Source organism: Oncorhynchus masou, chromosome 10 (assembly GCF_036934945.1).
Source record: "Oncorhynchus masou masou isolate Uvic2021 chromosome 10, UVic_Omas_1.1, whole genome shotgun sequence".
Lineage (NCBI taxonomy): Eukaryota > Metazoa > Chordata > Actinopteri > Salmoniformes > Salmonidae > Oncorhynchus > Oncorhynchus masou.
The window spans coordinates 2,760,544-2,778,050 of record NC_088221.1 but is presented as its reverse complement, the minus strand read 5'-3'; positions in this window follow the sequence as shown (position 1 = coordinate 2,778,050).

The window sequence follows — 17,507 nt, the reverse complement described above, 5'->3', positions numbered from 1 at the left end:
ATTGAGTGTGAGGTTGTTTTCCTGACACCACACTCCGAGGGCCCTCACCTCCTCCCTGTAGGCCGTCTTGTCGTTGTTGGTAATCAAGCCTACCACTGAAGTGTCGTCCGCAAACTTGATGATTGAGTTGGAGGCGTGCATGGCCACGCAGTTGTGGGTGAACAGGGAGTACAGGAGAAGGCTCAGAACGCACCCTTGTGGGGCCCCAGTGTTGAGGATCAGCGGGGTGGAGATGTTGTTACCTACCCTCACCACCTGGGAGCGGCCCGTCAGGGAGTCCAGTACCCAGTTGCACAGGGCGGGGTCGAGACCCAGGGTCTCGAGCTTGATGACGAGTTTGGAGGGTACTATGGTGTTAAATGCTGAGCTGTAGTTGATGAACAGCATTCTCACATAGGTATTCCTCTTGTCCAGATGGGTTAGGGCAGTGTGCATTGTGGTTGAGATTGCATCGTCTGTGGACCTATTGGGCGGTAAGCAAATTGGAGTGGGTCTAGGGTGTCAGGTAGGGTGGAGGTGATATGGTCCTTGACTAGTCTCTCAAAGCACTTCATGATGACGCAAGTGATTGCTACGGGGCGGTAGTCGTTTAGCTCAGTTACCTTAGTTTTCTTGGGAACAGGGACAATGGTGGCCCTCTTGAAGCATGTGGGAACAGCAGACTGGTATAGGGATTGATTGAATATGTAATACACTTAATCAATTGGACAATAAATATACACATTCAACTGTGGCTAAAAGCTGTATAATGTATGCCAACAACTAATTTCTATAATTGCTGTCAACAGCTATTATTACACGCTGAACATTACTGAGTACAATACAGGCATGCAATGAAGCCCCCAGCTTTTGTCTTGTTCTTTTGACAGTGCTGAGTGTAGTTAGGCCATTCCAACTGTCCAACAATCAGTACGATGCACCAAACAGCGACAAGCAACTCCACTCCTGATGTTGACTTGAGAATGATTTGGAGGACAGCTTCTATTCCATAGGGTGCCTTCTATTCTGTTACACTGCTTAAAAAATGGTCCTTGCTTTGCACGATTCTTGGGACACCCTGCCCTATTGAAGTTGAAAGGTTTAATGTTTAAGGTAAGGGTGAAGGTTATGGTTAGGGTTCGGTAAGAGTTAAGGTTATGGTTAGGGTTAGGGTAGAAATGTCTGAAGGTTTCTGAATAGCACTAACCATTTCGAAATCACACTGGCTATTCTGCACATGAGAGACACAAATATGGAATATGTGATAATTAGTATATGATTTCTGATTTTAGAAAATGAGAGAATGGTATTTGCTAACACCTCAATTTTGTAAACTAGTCTATGCACTTTTGTGACAATTTATTCAACAATTTCATTCATTATTTTTTGTTTAATAAGTGAGAAAACAGTATTGATACATATCTTTGACAAAGATAGAAATTTGCCATTTCCTTAAGTGCATTTATAAAGCTACTTGGTACAGTTGAAGTCGGAAGTTTACATACACTTAGGTTGGAGTCTTTAATATAAGTTTTTCAACCACTCCACAAATTTCTTGTTAACAAACTATAGTTTTGGCAAGTCGGTTACGACATCTACTTTGTGCATGACACAAGTAATTTTTCCAACAATTATTTACAGACATATTATATCACTTATAATTCACTGAATCACAATTCCAGTGGGTCAGAAATGTACATACACTAAGGTGACAGTGACTTGGAACAGCTTGGAAATTTCCCGAAAATTATGTCATGGCTTTAGAAGCTTCTGATAGGCTAATTTAGTCAATTGGAGGTGTACCTGTGGATGTATTTCAAGGCCTACCTTCAAACTTAGTGCCTCTTTGCTTGACATCATGGGAAAATCAAAAGAAATCAGCCAAGACCTAAGAAAAATAATTGTAGACCTCCACAAGTCTGGTTCATCCTTGGGAGCAATTTCCAAACACCTGAAGGTACCACGTTCATATGTACAAACAACAGTACGCAAGTATAAACGCCATGGGACCACGCAGCCATCATTCGCTCGGGAAGGAGACGCGTTCTGTCTCCTAGAGATGAACATACGTTGGTGTGAAAAGTGCAAATCAATCCCAGAACAACAGCAAAGGACCTTGTGAAGATGCTGGAGGAAACGGGTACAAAAGTATCTATGTCCACAGTAAAAAACGAGTCCTGTATCGACATAACCTGAAAGGTCGCTCAGCAAGGAAGAAGCCACTGCTCCAAAACTGGCATAAAAAAGCCAGATATGGCTAAATATGATCCCCAATCAGAGACAACAATAAACAGCTGCCTCTGATTGGGAACCATACCAGGCCAACATATAAAAATAATGACCTAGATGACCCGTTCTAGTCACACCCCGACCTAACCAACATTGAGAATAAAAAGCTCTATGGTCAGGGCGTGACAAATAATCAACAATTTTGCTCTTTATTTAGACATCTTACATATAAAACTTTATTTGTTAATTGAAAATTGTGAATAACTCACCTCAGGTTAATGGGAAGGGTGTGCTTGAAAGGATGCACATAACTCTGTAATGTTGGGTTGTATTGGAGAGAGTCTCAGTCTTAAATCATTTTCCACACACAGTCTGTGCCTGTATTTAGTTTTCATGCTAGTGAGGGCCGAGAATCCACTGTCACATAGGTACGTGGTTGAAAAGTGCATCAGTGTCTTAACGGCAAAATTTGCCAAGGCAGGATAGTCTGAGGGCAGCCCAATCCAGAAATCTGGCAGTTGCTTCTGATTAAAATCCATTTTCACAGAACCGCTTGTTACAATTTCGCGAGGCTCTTGCTCAGATATCGATAAGTGGACTGGAGGCAGGGCAAGAAAGGGATAACAAATCCAGTTGTTTGTGTCATCCGTTTTGTGAAAGTACCTGCGTAATTGCACACCCAACTCACTCAGGTGCTTCACTATATCACATTTGACATTGTCCGTAAACTTGAGTTAATTTGAACACAAAAATCATACAATGATGGAAAGACCTGTGTATTGTCATGGTTAATGCAGACAGAGAAGAGCTCCAAATTCTTAATCATAGCCTCAATTTTGTCCCGCACATTGAATATAGTTGCGGAGAGTCCCTGGAATCCTAGATTCAGATCATTCAGGTGAGAAAAACCATCCCCCAGATAGGCCAGTCCTGTGAGAAACTCATCATCATGCAAGCGGTCAACAAGTGAAAATGATGGTAAGTAAAGAAAACTTTAACCTGGTCTCTCAATTTTAAAAACGTGTCAATACGTTGCCCCTTGATAACCAAAGCACTTGTGTATGTTGTAAAAGCGTTACATAGCCGCTGCCCATATCATTGCATAGTGCAGAAAATACACAACAGTTCAGAGGCCTTTGCTTTAACAAAGTCGACCATTTTCACTGTATTGTCCGAAATGTCTATCAAGCTTTCAGGCAATCCTTTGGCAGCAAGAGCCTCTCGGTGGATGCTGCAATGTACCCAAGTGATGTTGGGAGCAACTGCTTGCACGTGCGTTACCACTCCACTATGTCTTCCTGTCATGGCTTTTGCAGAAGAGGATGTCTTCAATAAACATAACAGAGATATACCAGGAGCTGTATGGGGTTGCCTGTCCTAGCCACTCGGTAACTCACCATATAAGACACTTCTAGCTCCTTCTTATTAATGGTATCTCTTGCTTTTATACGTATCTTACTACTTGAAAGTCGTAATAATTCTCACTCAAAAAACCTCCATTACTTATTTTTCAAATTGGCATGTTTTGTTTCTAAATGACTGCGCAAGAATGATTGTTTGAGTGAATGTTTCATCGAGTTGTGACACATTACTTTTGCACATATAACACACTGTGGCTGAGGAAAGGCACTACTCCCAATATAAGTGAACCCCAAATCAATGTAGTTCTCATCATATTTGTGCGTCTTCGATGGTCCAACGTCCCTGTCTGTTGTTTGGTGCTTTCCCGGGTAAGGGGGCAGTAGCTCTTTGGCTGCATCAGATTCACAACTGTCAGTGTCCATGCCAGCTCGGCTAACAACAAATGTAGAATTACTGATGCTAGCATTGGATGTGCTTGTGGAAGCAGAACAACTTGTGTCATCGATAGGTGCAGGTGTAGCTGCTGGTAATAGCAGTACTACCAGTTGAGCTGGTATGTGTCTCTATGGACGCAGGCCTTACTTTTTTAAACATTTTATCAATTTTCGAGCAAACGGAATGAGCAGCAGCTACGTTTGGCTACGTTTGGAATTCCCACAAGAGAGTAACGGTTAATGTGATTGGATGTTAATTATTTGACTAGTCTGTAACTGTATTTAACATTGTGTTGTTACCAGGCTGCTATCTGAATAGGTCTCTCGGACAATTTTTCGTGGGTCACTATAACTATATCCATTTTGCCAATTGGATTGATCCCCTCTACCACACGGAACCCCACTAATCAACTAACGGAAACGCACGAAGTGGCTAAAAGCAGAACACCGTACTACGCTAGCTTGCTACCGATGGTCCGGCGAGCTGTCTGAATCGCCGTTACCCCAACCATCCTCACTACTAAATGGGCCCTTATGATCACTCGACGAAGCATGCCTCTCCATAATGTCAATATGCCTTGTCCATTGCTGTTCTGGTTGGAGTTTATTGGCTTATTTCACTGTAGAGCCTCTAGCCCTGCTCATTATACCTTATCCAAACGTTCAGTTCCAACACCCACACATGCGATGACATCACCAGGTTTCAATGATATTTCGAGAGACAATATCTCTCTCATCATCACTCAATACCTAGGTTTACCTCCACTGTATTCACATCCTACCATACCTTTGTCTTTACATTATACCTTGAAGCTATTTTATCGCCCCCAGAAACCTCCTTTTACTCTCTGTTAAGGACGTTCTAAACAACCAATTCTCATAGCTTTTAGCCGTACCCTTATCCTACTCCTCCTCTGTTCCTCTGGTGATATAGAGGTGAATCAGGCCCTGCAGTGCCTAGCTCCACTCCTATTCCTGAGGCGCTCTCTTTTGATGACTTCTGTAACCGTAATAGCCTTGGTTTCATGCATGTTAACATGAGAAGCCTCCTCCTCCCTAAGCTTGTTTTATTCACTGCTTTAGCACACTCTGCCAACCCGGATGTTCTAGCCATGTCTGAATCCTGGCTTAGGAAGACCACCAAAAATTCTGAAATCTCCATTCCAAACCACAACATTTTCAGACAAGATAGAACGGCCAAAGGGGGCGGTGTTGTAATCTACTGCAGAGATAGCCTGCAGAGTTCTGTCCTACTATCCAGCTCTGTATCCAAACAATTTACTTCTAAAAATCCACCTCTCTAAAAACAAGTCTCTCATTGTTGCCACCTGCTATAGACCACCCTCTGCCTCCAGCTGTGCTCTGGACACTATATGTGAACTGACTGCCCCCCATCTATCTTCAGAGCTCGTGCTGCTAGAAGACCTAAACTGGAACATGCTATAGACCCCAGCCATCCTACAATCTAAGCTTGATGCCCTCAATCTCACACAAAATATCAATTAACCTACCAGGTACCACCCCAAAGCCGTAAACACGGGCACATTTGGCGTGAGATAGATATCATCCTAACCAACTTGCCCTCTAAATACACCTAAGATCTCAGCGATCCCTGCCTCATTGCCTGCATCCGTAATGGGTCTACAGTCAAACGACCTCCACTCATCACTGTCAAATGCTCCCTGAAACACTTCAGTGAGCAGGCCTTTCTAATCGACCTGGCCGGGGTATCCTGGAAGGACATTGACCTCATCCCGTCAGTAGAGGATGCCTGGTTATTTTTTTAAATGCCATCTTAAATAAGCATGCTCCATTCAAGAAATTTAGAACCAGGAACAGGTATAGCCCCTGGTTCTCTCCAGACCTGACTACCCTTAACCAACACAAAAACATCCTATGGCGTTCTGCATTAGTGTCACGTTCTGACCTCAGTTCCTTTGTTTTGTCTTTTGTTTTAGTGTGGTAGGGCGTGAGTTGGGTGGGTTGTCTATGTTAGTTTGTCTATGATTTTCTATTTCTGGGTTTGGCCTGGTATGGTTCTCAATCAGATTTAGGTAGCCTGTTTTCCATTGTGTGTTGTGGGTGGTTGTTTCCTGTTTAGTGTTTTTGTTTCACCTTTCAGGACTGTTAGTTTGACGTGTTTGTTGTTTTGTCTAGTGTTGCCTATTTCATTAAATAATATGAACACTTACCACGCTGCACCTTGGTCCTCCTCTCCTTCCCCAGATGATATGCATTACAATTAGCATCAAACAGCCCCTGTGATATGCAACTTTTCAGGGAAGCTAGAAACCAATACACACAGGCAGTTAGAAAAGCCAAGGCTAGCTTTTTCTAGCAGAAATGTGCTTCCTGCAACACAAATTCAAAAATGTTCTGGGACACTGTAAAGTCCTTGGATAATAAGAACACCTCCTCCCAGCTGCCCACTGCACTGAGGATAGGAAACACTGTCACTACCGATAAATCCACTATAATTGAGAATTTCAATAAGCATTTTTCAACGGCTGGCCATGCTTTCCACCTGGCTACCCCTACCCCGGTCAACAGCACTGTAACCCCCATAGCAACTCTCCCAAGCCTTCCCCATTTCTCCTTCTTCCAAATCCAGTCAGCTGATGTTCTGAAAGAGCTGCAAAATCTGGACCTTTACAAATCAGCCGAGCTAGACAATCTGGACCCTTTCTTTCTAAAATGATCTGCCGAAATTGTTGCAACCCCTATTACTGGCCTGTTCAACCTCTCTTTCGTGTCGTCTGAGATTCCCAAAGATTGGAAAGCAGCTGCGGTCATCCCCATCTTCAAAGGGGGGGACACTCTTGACCCAAACTGCTACAGACCTATATCTATCCTACCCTGTCTTTCTAAGGTCTTCGAAAGCCAAGTCAACAAACAGATTACCGACAATTTCGAATCCCACCATACCTTCTCCGCTATGCAATCTGGTTTCAGAGCTGGTCATGGGTGCACCTCAGCCACACTCAAGGTCCTAAACGATATCTTAACCGCCATCGATAAGAAACAATACAGTGCAGCCGTATTCATTGACCTGGCCAAGGCTTTCGACTCTGTCAATCACCACATCCTTATCGGCAGACTCGATAGCCTTGGTTTCTCAAACTATTTCTCTGATAGAGTTCAGTGTGTCAAATCGGAGGGCCTGTTGTCCGGGCCTCTGGCAGTCTCTATCGGGGTGCCACAGGCTTCAATTCTTGGACCGACTCTCTTCTCTGTATACATCAATGATGTCGCTTTTGCTGCTGGTGAGTCTCTGATCCTCCTCTACGCAGATGACACCATTCTGTATACTTCTGGCCCTTCTTTGGAAACTGTGTAAACAACCCTCCAGATGAGCTTCAATGCCATACAACTCTCCTTCTGTGGCCTCCAATTGCTCTTAAATACAAGTAAAACTAAATGCATGCTCTTCAACCGATCGCTGCCTGCACCTGCCCGCCTGTCCAACATCACTACTCTGGACGGTTCTGTCTTAGAATATGTGGACAACTACAAGGTGTCTGGTTAGACTGTAAACTCTCCTTCCAAACTCACATCAAACATCTCCAATCCAAAGTTTAATCTAGAATTGGCTTCCTATTTCGCAACAAAGCCTCCTTCACTCATGCTGCCAAACATACCCTTGTAAAACTGACCATCCTACCGATCCTCGACTTCGACGACATCATTTACAAAATAGCCTCCAATACTCTACTCAATAAATTGGATGCAGTCTATCAGGGTGCCATCCGTTTTGTCACCAAAGCCCCATATACTACCCACCACTACAACCTGTACGCTCTCGTTGGCTGGTCCTCGCTTCATACTCGTCGCCGGACCCACTGGCTCCAGGTCATCTACAAGACCCTGCTAGAAAAAGTCCCCCTTATCTCAGCTCGCTGGTCACCATAGCAGCACCCACCAGTAGCACACGCTCCAGCAGCTATATCTCTCTTGTCACCACCAAAACCAATTCTTACTTTGGCCGCTTCGCCTTCCGGTTCTCTGCTGCCATTGACTGGAACGAACTACAAAAATCTCTGAAACTGGAAACACTTATCTCTCTCACTAGCTTTAAGCACCAGCTGTCAGAGATGCTCACAGATTACTGCACCTGTACATAGCCCATCTATAATTTAGCCCAAACAACTACCTCTCCCCCTACTGTATTTATTTATTTATTTATTTTGCTCCTTTGGACCCCATTATTTCTATCTCTACTTTGCACATCCTTCCACTGCAAATCTACCATTCCAGTGTTTTTATTGTTATTTTTATTTTTACATTTACATTTAAGTCATTTAGCAGACGCTCTTATCCAGAGCGACTTACAAATTGGTGAATTCACCTTCTGACATCCAGTGGAACAGCCACTTTACAATAGTGCATCTAAATCATTAAGGGGGGTGGTGAGAAGGATTACTTATCCTATCCTAGGTATTCCTTGAAGAGGTGGGGTTTCAGGTGTCTCCGGAAGGTGGTGATTGACTCCGCTGTCCTGGCGTCGTGAGGGAGTTTGTTCCACCATTGGGGGGCCAGAGCAGCGAACAGTTTTGACTGGGCTGAGCGGGAACTGTACTTGCTATATTGTATTTTCTTTGCCCCCATGACCTTTTTTTGCCTTTACCTCCCTTACCTCACATTATTTGCTCACATTGTATATAGACTCATTATTCTACTGTATTATTGACTGTATGTTTGTTTTACTCCATGTGTAACTCTGTGTTGTTGTTCGTGTCGAACTGCTTTGCTTTATCTTGGCCAGGTCACAAATGTAAATGAGAACTTGTTCTCAACTTGACTACCTGGTTAAATAAAAGTGAAATAAATCAAAGAAAATAAACATTTTGCTGAACACTAGATTATTTAATTGTATTTTTGGCAGTGAAAAGAGGCTACTCAGGCGAGAGGAAAACCTCTCCAAAATGTATAGCCCCATTGGAAAATATATATGGACTGTGTGAAAATGTGAAGAATTTTGTACTTTTTTTATCACATTTTTATTTGGCGTACCCCTGACGGCCTTGCGCGTACCCCAGTTTGGGAATACCTGGTCCAGGGAAAGGAAAGTGGCACTAGTGAGCCCATAGGTTAATCAGCAAGAGGGTGACATTCCTGCCCTTGAGATGGGAAGCAATGTGAATATATTATGCTTACTGAATAGAAATACAAGTGACATCCATTCAGACCTGCCTTATTGATTGAACTCTTGTGAACTACATTACTTCAGTATAATGTTTTGCAACAGGTTTCCTCATGGTTCTATTTAAAGTCATGCTCTCAAATTGTTTCGAGAACATTATTAAGCAACAATGTTCTTCTATAGGAATATCAGTAGGCCTACGTCAGCATAACATTTCATACAGTTTCCCTCATTGTCCTTTTTAAAGTCATGTTCTCAAACTGTTCAGAGAACATTAAGAAACAATGTTCTTCTGTGGGAATTTCCAAACTTCCACAAAACATTCCACAAAAGTTCTGAAGTGGTTCTATTTAAAATGGTCTGAATTTAGCAATGTTCTCAGAATGTTCAGAGAATGTATGGTTCTCTTTTAAGGTAATTGTTGGCAATGGAATGGGAATGTAAAAAAAATGGCATTCCAGACATTAACATAAAATCACAAGAAGACTTTTGTAATGCTCAGAAAATGTTCTAAAATGTTATTTAAAAACCTATACATTTCCTTCTCAGCGTCAACAAACTAGATGTTCAGGTGTGCTGGCCACACCCACTAAATGGCCACACCTGGTCTTATTGAGTGCAAGTTTCCTTGGAAAAGGGGTCTGTTTCAATAGATTAAAATTAACAGCTTTGTAAAAAAATGGTGCAGTGGACTAATTCTAGGGATAGAGAACAGAAAATCATAGGTTTGAATCTCACCATGTCACAATAACAATAAAAAATGTTTTCATTATTAATGCCTAAACAAATTAATTTACTTGTGTCCTGCTATATTTGTGCTTGGAGTTCAAAAAAGTTAACTCAAAATAACATGGCAATGCTATTAAAAGTCGTATTGAAACATTCAGTGAATGTTTTTAGGAAGTTATTTATAAACCTCCAAATAACCTTTACATTTAATTCAGAGAATGTTGAGAAAACTTTCAATGATAACCATAACAAAACTTTCACAAAATTTAGAGAATGTTCTCAGAATGTTATTTAATTACCTTCAAATAACCCATAAATGCTGTTCTCCGAGCGTTAATGAAACCTCCCAGGAAACTTTCAGGGAACCAAAGTAAAACGTTCTCAAAACCTCCTTGCAACATTAATGTTCCCGGAACAGGCACAATTGTCACTTATGTTCTTAGAACGTTAAAAAAATAATAATAAATACCGGTCAGGTAACTTATCACTTCCTTCCCACAGCCAATGTGAAACCAAAAACATACATTCCCACAACTTCCAAGGAACCAAATGTGCTAGCTGGGTACGGTTTGATCTTTTTATTTTCTAAAGGCTAAACTAGTTGACTAAACTAGTTGCCAATCAAATGTAGGATAAGAACTGAGATGTGTAGGTTAATACCTTTTGAGGCTTCCTTATAAGTTCCACATATGGTAAAGAAACAACTTCTCGTGAAATTAGGCTTTTGCAATAGTTTTACCCGATCAATGATCGTACCTGGGTCACCAAAAAGCAACAAAAAAATCTCCCAATAACGAACTGTAAAATACTACATGATTTACAGATAATACAGACCATGATCTTTCTTTATCGCAAAACATAATACCAAAAAATTCACTTTTTCTCTATTGGTTGTTGATATTACCATTAAAATCAACAAAAGGTTATGTAGGCCTACATTTTAGACAAAATGGTCATGAACTTGAACTAGGCACATAGCAGGTATTTCATTTTATACCCGAATCTCAGCATGTATGGTCATATGGGTGTTATAATCATATAGTCCTATGAGTTCACAAAAATATGACATCTAATTAAATCCAAAAACCAACTGAATCTACGATTTTAGTTGGTTAGAAAAATGCAAATATGTTAACCTGAGGCGCTCAAAGCAGCGCTGGGTCAATGCCGACTGTCACGGTATAAAAATAGGCCTATTGAAATGTTGGTATGCTGCATACAGCGAAGACTGACGAAGATTGACACCGTACAGCCATGACCTCCATTTGAAGTAAATTGTGTCCGGTTCGTTTATAAATGTACAGGATATTTGTTTTAGAACCCTGCTCCGCACAGACTCAAAACGATATTATATGTTTGTGCCACAAAATTATGTTATGCCTATTATCTACATATTTATATTGCAAATATTGTGATAGCCCTATAGTCATTTAAAGTTCTTTCCTCGGTTTTAATGTTTTGATTCTTGCGTAATTATTTGAATTCAAAATGGAATGCCTATCTACTTTCAAATTCGTTGGCGTATCATCCTAAATTGTAGGCCTACTTCCCAATTCTAGATGCAAATTGTTATGGATGTTATGTACATTTAATTTAATGGATTACCCAACTTTTTTATATCTCAATGTAGGCAGTTCTGAAATAAACGAATGAGGACTGTTTAGCCTTGTGTTTTGTGATCTATTTTCAAGATGCTTCTGTAAACCATGAAGATTTAAGAAGTCAAATAGAAAAATATATACCTCATTTAATTGTCGTGACCATATTTAGTTATGACAAACCAAGACATGGTAGTTGGTAACCTATACAGTGGATATAGCGAAACATATCCATTCACTATAGACCTCAAATTAATACGTTGAGTTAATTATGATACAAGCCCGAAGAACAGTCGAAGCGTTTCTCATATATTTGGGCAGAATTACAATTAAAATATATTGGGATTTAATTTGACATTTAGCCTACACAAAATATATTGCTGCATGCGAGAAAGAGTGAGCGAGAGAGAGAGAGAGAGAGAGCGAGACAGACAGAGACAGAGAGAGTGTGTGTGTAGGATCTAGGATATGGCTAAAGATACTAGCAGTTATAGAACCGATTGCCCTCTTATGTTCTACAACTGCTTACGGTTGTAAGGTCTGGTACAAGTCAACATTCGCCGTCCATCCATGTCTGAGTATGTCGGAAGATGAAGTGGAAACCGGCCACTAAGGGCAATATTGAGCGCTGTTGCCTTCACTGTTTTGGACAGGGATTCCGTGTTGCGTGTTCGAATCCAGCTACTGAAAGTTGCTTTTGATATTTTTGTTTGAAGCCTATACTTAAGCCTTACCTTGACCATTTGGAGTTGATGCACAGCCGTAAGAATTTAGACTTAATGCCTAAACGTAACACTAACCTTAAACACTTCCAAATTTGGCTTTTGGAACAACTTTGAAGTTTGACTTTGAAGAAACATGTATGAATGTGTATTTCTGACATGAGACTGAAATATTGTACGTCTGGTGTCCACTCACCAACCAATAATTCACTAAATGGGACAAACATCCAATTAACCCTTGAATGGTGTTTATGTTTTTGTTATTTACCCAATGTCTGCGGGTTTGATGGACATTATTGAGTTTCTTAAATTATACAGCCCAAACAATTTACGTAAAAATAATACTAATAATAAAACAAAATCAAAATTAATACTTAGATTTTTGATTTATACCACTTACAAGCAACATAGACAGCATAAATGGTTCATATTTGCCATTTACCTCTGCTAGATCACATTTACCAATAAAAGCGCTATTTATTTTTATTGTAAAATGTGATTTTTGTAAACAATAATCTATTATAAACAATACATGATAAAATATAAACAATATAAGGTTTTCAGCACTATTGATGCTTATTGCTTTGAACTGAACAAATTGGAAGGACACATTTTACATACAGTATTTTTTGGAAATTATAAATCCCACCCATTGAACACAAATTAAGGCCAGTCGACACACCACATGAGGGACAGAGTTTTACTGTGTGTGGTGCAAATATATTTCTTGCACTTGATGCTTGTGTACTGTGTCTTCCTGTCCTTCTTGGGTCCACACACATCTTGTTGCTACTGGCTGCAATCTGGAATGATGAAAACACAGTTCAGGAATTTTACTAACATCTCACTCACATACAGTATATAGTTACAGCAGGCCAAGGTAGGAGAGCCAGACACACACATATGCAACACTTACTTCCGGTATTGGAGTTGATGGTTCTCTTGGTCGGGAGGATGGGGCACCAGCATCCTCCTCCTGAATCCTCCTCACGATGGCTGCAGAAGCTGGGGTCCTTGGGATATGTTGCCTCCTCTGGATTTGAGGTGTTAACAATGTCTTTCCCAGCTCCACGAGAAAGAGGTTCCAATCTGGGTTCAATGCCATCTAGATGAGAAACGCATTGTATGCCGATGTCCAAGATGTTGAAGATTATCACAAGTGGCCAGCGTAGGGTTCTCCTTTTGGAGCTATAGCCAGTCACCAGTTTGTCTAAATTGTCCACCCATCCTTTTGTGGCATTGTAATCCATTTTGATTTATGTTTTTTGATGTTCCTGGCCACAGATTCTCTGATCCCCATGCAGCATACTCATCAGTACACTAGAGACGTGTCGGCCGTGAACACAAACTTGGAGGAATTGATAGGCCTGTTCTGTGTATTCAACAGCTGAGGTGGGAGCTCTGGCTTGTTTTTTCGTACTGTTCCTACCATTGTCAGTTTCCTCTTGAGGAGCTCCTGTCACAGTTTGTGCGAAGTAAAAAAGTTATTGCATGTGAAATCACATCCAGGACAACCCGCATCACTTAGTTCTTCTCAGGGGCTCTTCCATCTGGCTTCCCCATATACACTTGCAAGTTCCACGCATGTGATGAAACAGCATCACAGGCAGTCCAGATATTCATTCCATATTTTTGTTTAGACAGTATGTAATGCCTGAAGGGGCAGCGCCCCTGAAATGGCATAAGCTGCTCATCAACAGTAACGTTGGGTCCAGGGTTGTAAAACAGGGGAAGGCGGTCCACCCACTTGTCTCACAATGACTTGATTGCAGCTAGCTTGTCTCTCTGCTGCCGAGCTCGTCTGGTGTCTTGGTTATTGAAGCAGATAATCCTGCAAATTATGTGGAAGCTTTCCCGGGGACATTGTTGGACGGAAAAGTTCTCTGCCAGTTTCTGCATCCCAAAGGGATTCTGTGGATTACTATTGGATCTGACAACATCAGCAATGATAAATCCTCTACGGGTTTGTTGTCGGACAGACATACAGTTGACGTTGGAAGTTTACATACACTTTGGATGGAGCCATTAAAATTCGCTTTTCAACCATTCCACAAATTTCTTGTTAAACTATAGATTTGGGAAGTGGGTTAGGAAACCTACTTTCATTAAAGCTCATTTTTCAAACACTCCACAAATTTCTTGTTAACAAACTAGTTTTGGCAAGTCGGTTAGGACATATACTTTGTGCATCACACAAGTAATTTTTCAAACAATTGTTTACGGACAGAATATTTCACTTATAATTCACTCTATCACAATTCCAGTTGGTTATAAGTTTACATACACTAAGTTGACTATGCCTTTAAAAAGCTTGGAAAGCTTCCCGAAAATGATGTCATGGCTTTAGATGCTTCTGATAGGCTAATTGACATTTTGAGTCAATTGAAGGTGTAACTGTGGATGTATTTCAAGGCCTACCTTCAAACTCAGTGCTTGACATCATGAGGAAAATAAAAAGAAATCAGCCAAGACCTCAGAAAAGAAATTGTAGACCTCCACAAGTCTGGTTCATCCTTGAGAGCAAATTCCAAACGCCTAAAGGTGCCACGTTCATCTGTACAAACAATAGTACGCAAGTATAAACACCGTGGGACCACGCAGCCATCATGCCACACAGGAAGGAGACGCCTTCTGTCTCCTAGAGATGAACGCACATCGGTGAGACAAGTGTAAATCAATCCCAGAACAACAGCAAAGGACCTTGTGAAGATGCTGGAGGAACCAGGTACAAAAGTATCTATATCCACAGCTAAACAAGTCCTATATCGACATAACCTGAAAGGCCGCTCAGCAAGGAAGAGCCAGATTACGTTTTGGAACTGCACATGGGTAGAAAATGTGTACTTTTTGGAGAAATGTCCTCTGGTCTGATGAAACATAATTAGAACTGTTTGGCCGTAATGACCACACAGTTTGCAAGGAAAAAGGGGGAGACTAGCAAGCCGAAGAACACCATCCCAACCACGCGGGTGGCAGCATCATGTTGTGGGGGTGCTTTTCTGCAGGAGGGACTGGTGCACTTCACAAAATAGATTGCATCATGAGGGTGGAAAAGTACGTGGATATATTGAAGCAACATCTCAAGACATCAGTCAGGAAGGTAAAGCTTGGTCGGAAGTGGGTCTTCCAAATGGGCAATGACCCCAAGCATACTTCCGAAGTTGTGGGAAAACGGCTTAAGGACAGCAAAGTCAAGGTATTGGAGTGGCCATCACAAAGCCCTGACCTCAATCCCATAGAAAATTTGTGGGCAGAACTGAAAAAGTGTGTGCTAGCAAGGAGGCCTACATACCTGACTCAGTTACACCAGTCCTGTCAAGAGGAAAGGGCAGAAATTCACCCAACTTATTGTGGGAAGCTTGTGGAAGGCTACTCGAAATGTTTAACAATTGAAAGGCAATGCTACCAAATTCTAATTGAGTGTATGTAAACTTCTGCCCCACTGTGAATGTTATGAAAGAAAGAAAAGCTGAAATTAATGATTCTCTCTACTATTATTCTGACATTTCATATTATTAAAATAAAGTGGTGATCCTAACTGACCTAAGACAGGGGATGTTTAATAGGATTAAATGTCAGGAATTGTGAAAAACTGAGTTTAAATGTAGTTGGCTAAGGGGTATGTAAACGTCCGACTTCAACTGTATCTGATATGGGCAGAAAGATTAAATTCTTGTTAATCTAACTGCACTATCCAATTTACAGTTGCTCTTACAGTGAAAGAATACCATGCTATTGTTTGAGGAGAGTGCACAGTTTCAAACTTGAAAATGTGTTAATAAACCAATTAGGCACATTTGGGCAGCCTTGATACAACATTTTGAAAAGAAATGCAATGGTTCATTGAATCAGTGTAAAACTTTGCAGATACACTGCTGCCATCTATTTGCCAAAATCTAAATTGTGCCTATGTTATCAAGTGTATGCATATCCTTGCTTCAGGTCCTGAGCTACAGGCAATTAGATTTGATTTTGTCATTTTAGGCGAAAATTGAATAAAATGGGCCGATCCTTATGAGGATAAGAACCACAAACTGTGCATGTAAATGAGTTTGATCCATCTCCTTCCATCTCTCTTCTATAACATCCTTATCACATTGGCATCCATGCTGGGTGGCTCATTTCTTGGGCAAGAGGACCATTCAATTTTAGCATTTTTTAACATCCATATTTCTCCTCCTGCAGGCTGCTGGTGAGCTGATTGGTGACAGGCTTGTCTTGAGGGTCAATCTCATCCACTTCTTTCAACTCACTGACAGACTCAGAATTGTCAGAGACATGATCCTCATATTTGAAAAATTCTTCATCTTCCAAAGTGGAAGACGTTCCTTCCACACTAGCTTCTCTCTCTGCAAATGTATTTCTCAGGTCCTCTGAGCAGAGATTATTTTTGCCATACTGATTGATTGTGGTAAGGAGCCACAAATATTTATTTATTTGTTTGCTATTTATTTGCTATTTATTTGCTATGTCCCTTCTCCAATTTGCACCTAACTGGAGTAGAGTGTGGGAAAATACTTGTGTCGAAATAATGTATCAAAATAATGTATTTTAATAACATTGTGAAAGTTACAGTGAGACGTTGTGTAGTTTCACACACTACAGAGTGTAAAAAGTGCGAGAAAAGCGGGAGACAGGCAGGTTCTTGGTGCTATGTTGAATGGATGATCTCTGCATGTGTGGTTTGCACCATGAAGCATGGTGGAGGTGGTGTGATGGTGTGGGGGTGCGTTGCTAGTGACACTGTTGAAGATTTATTTAGAATTCAAGGCACACTTAACCAGTATCACTACAACAGCATTTTGCAGCGATACACCAACCCATCTAGTTTGCGCATAGTGGGGCTATCATTTGTTTTTCTACAGAACAATGATCCAAACACACCTCCAGGCTGTGTAAGGACTATTTGACCAAGAAGGAGAGTGGTGGAGTGCTTCATAAGATGACCTGGCCTCCACAATCACCCAATCTCAACCTATTTGAGATGGTTTGGGATGAGTTGGACCACAGTGTGAAGGAAAAGCAGCCAACAATGGTTCGGCATATGTGAGAACTCCTTCAAGATTGTTGGAAAAGCATTCCAGGTGAAACTGGTTGAGAGAATGCCAAGAGTGTGCAAAGCTGTCTTCAAGGCAAAGGGTGGCTACTTCGAAGAATCTAAAATAGAAAATATATTTTAATTTGTTTAACACTTTTTTAGTTACTACATGATTCCATGTGGTTATTTCATAGTTAAGATGTCTTCACTATTATTCTACAATGTAGAAAATAGTACAAATAAAGAAAAACCCTTGAATGAGTATGTTTGTCCAAA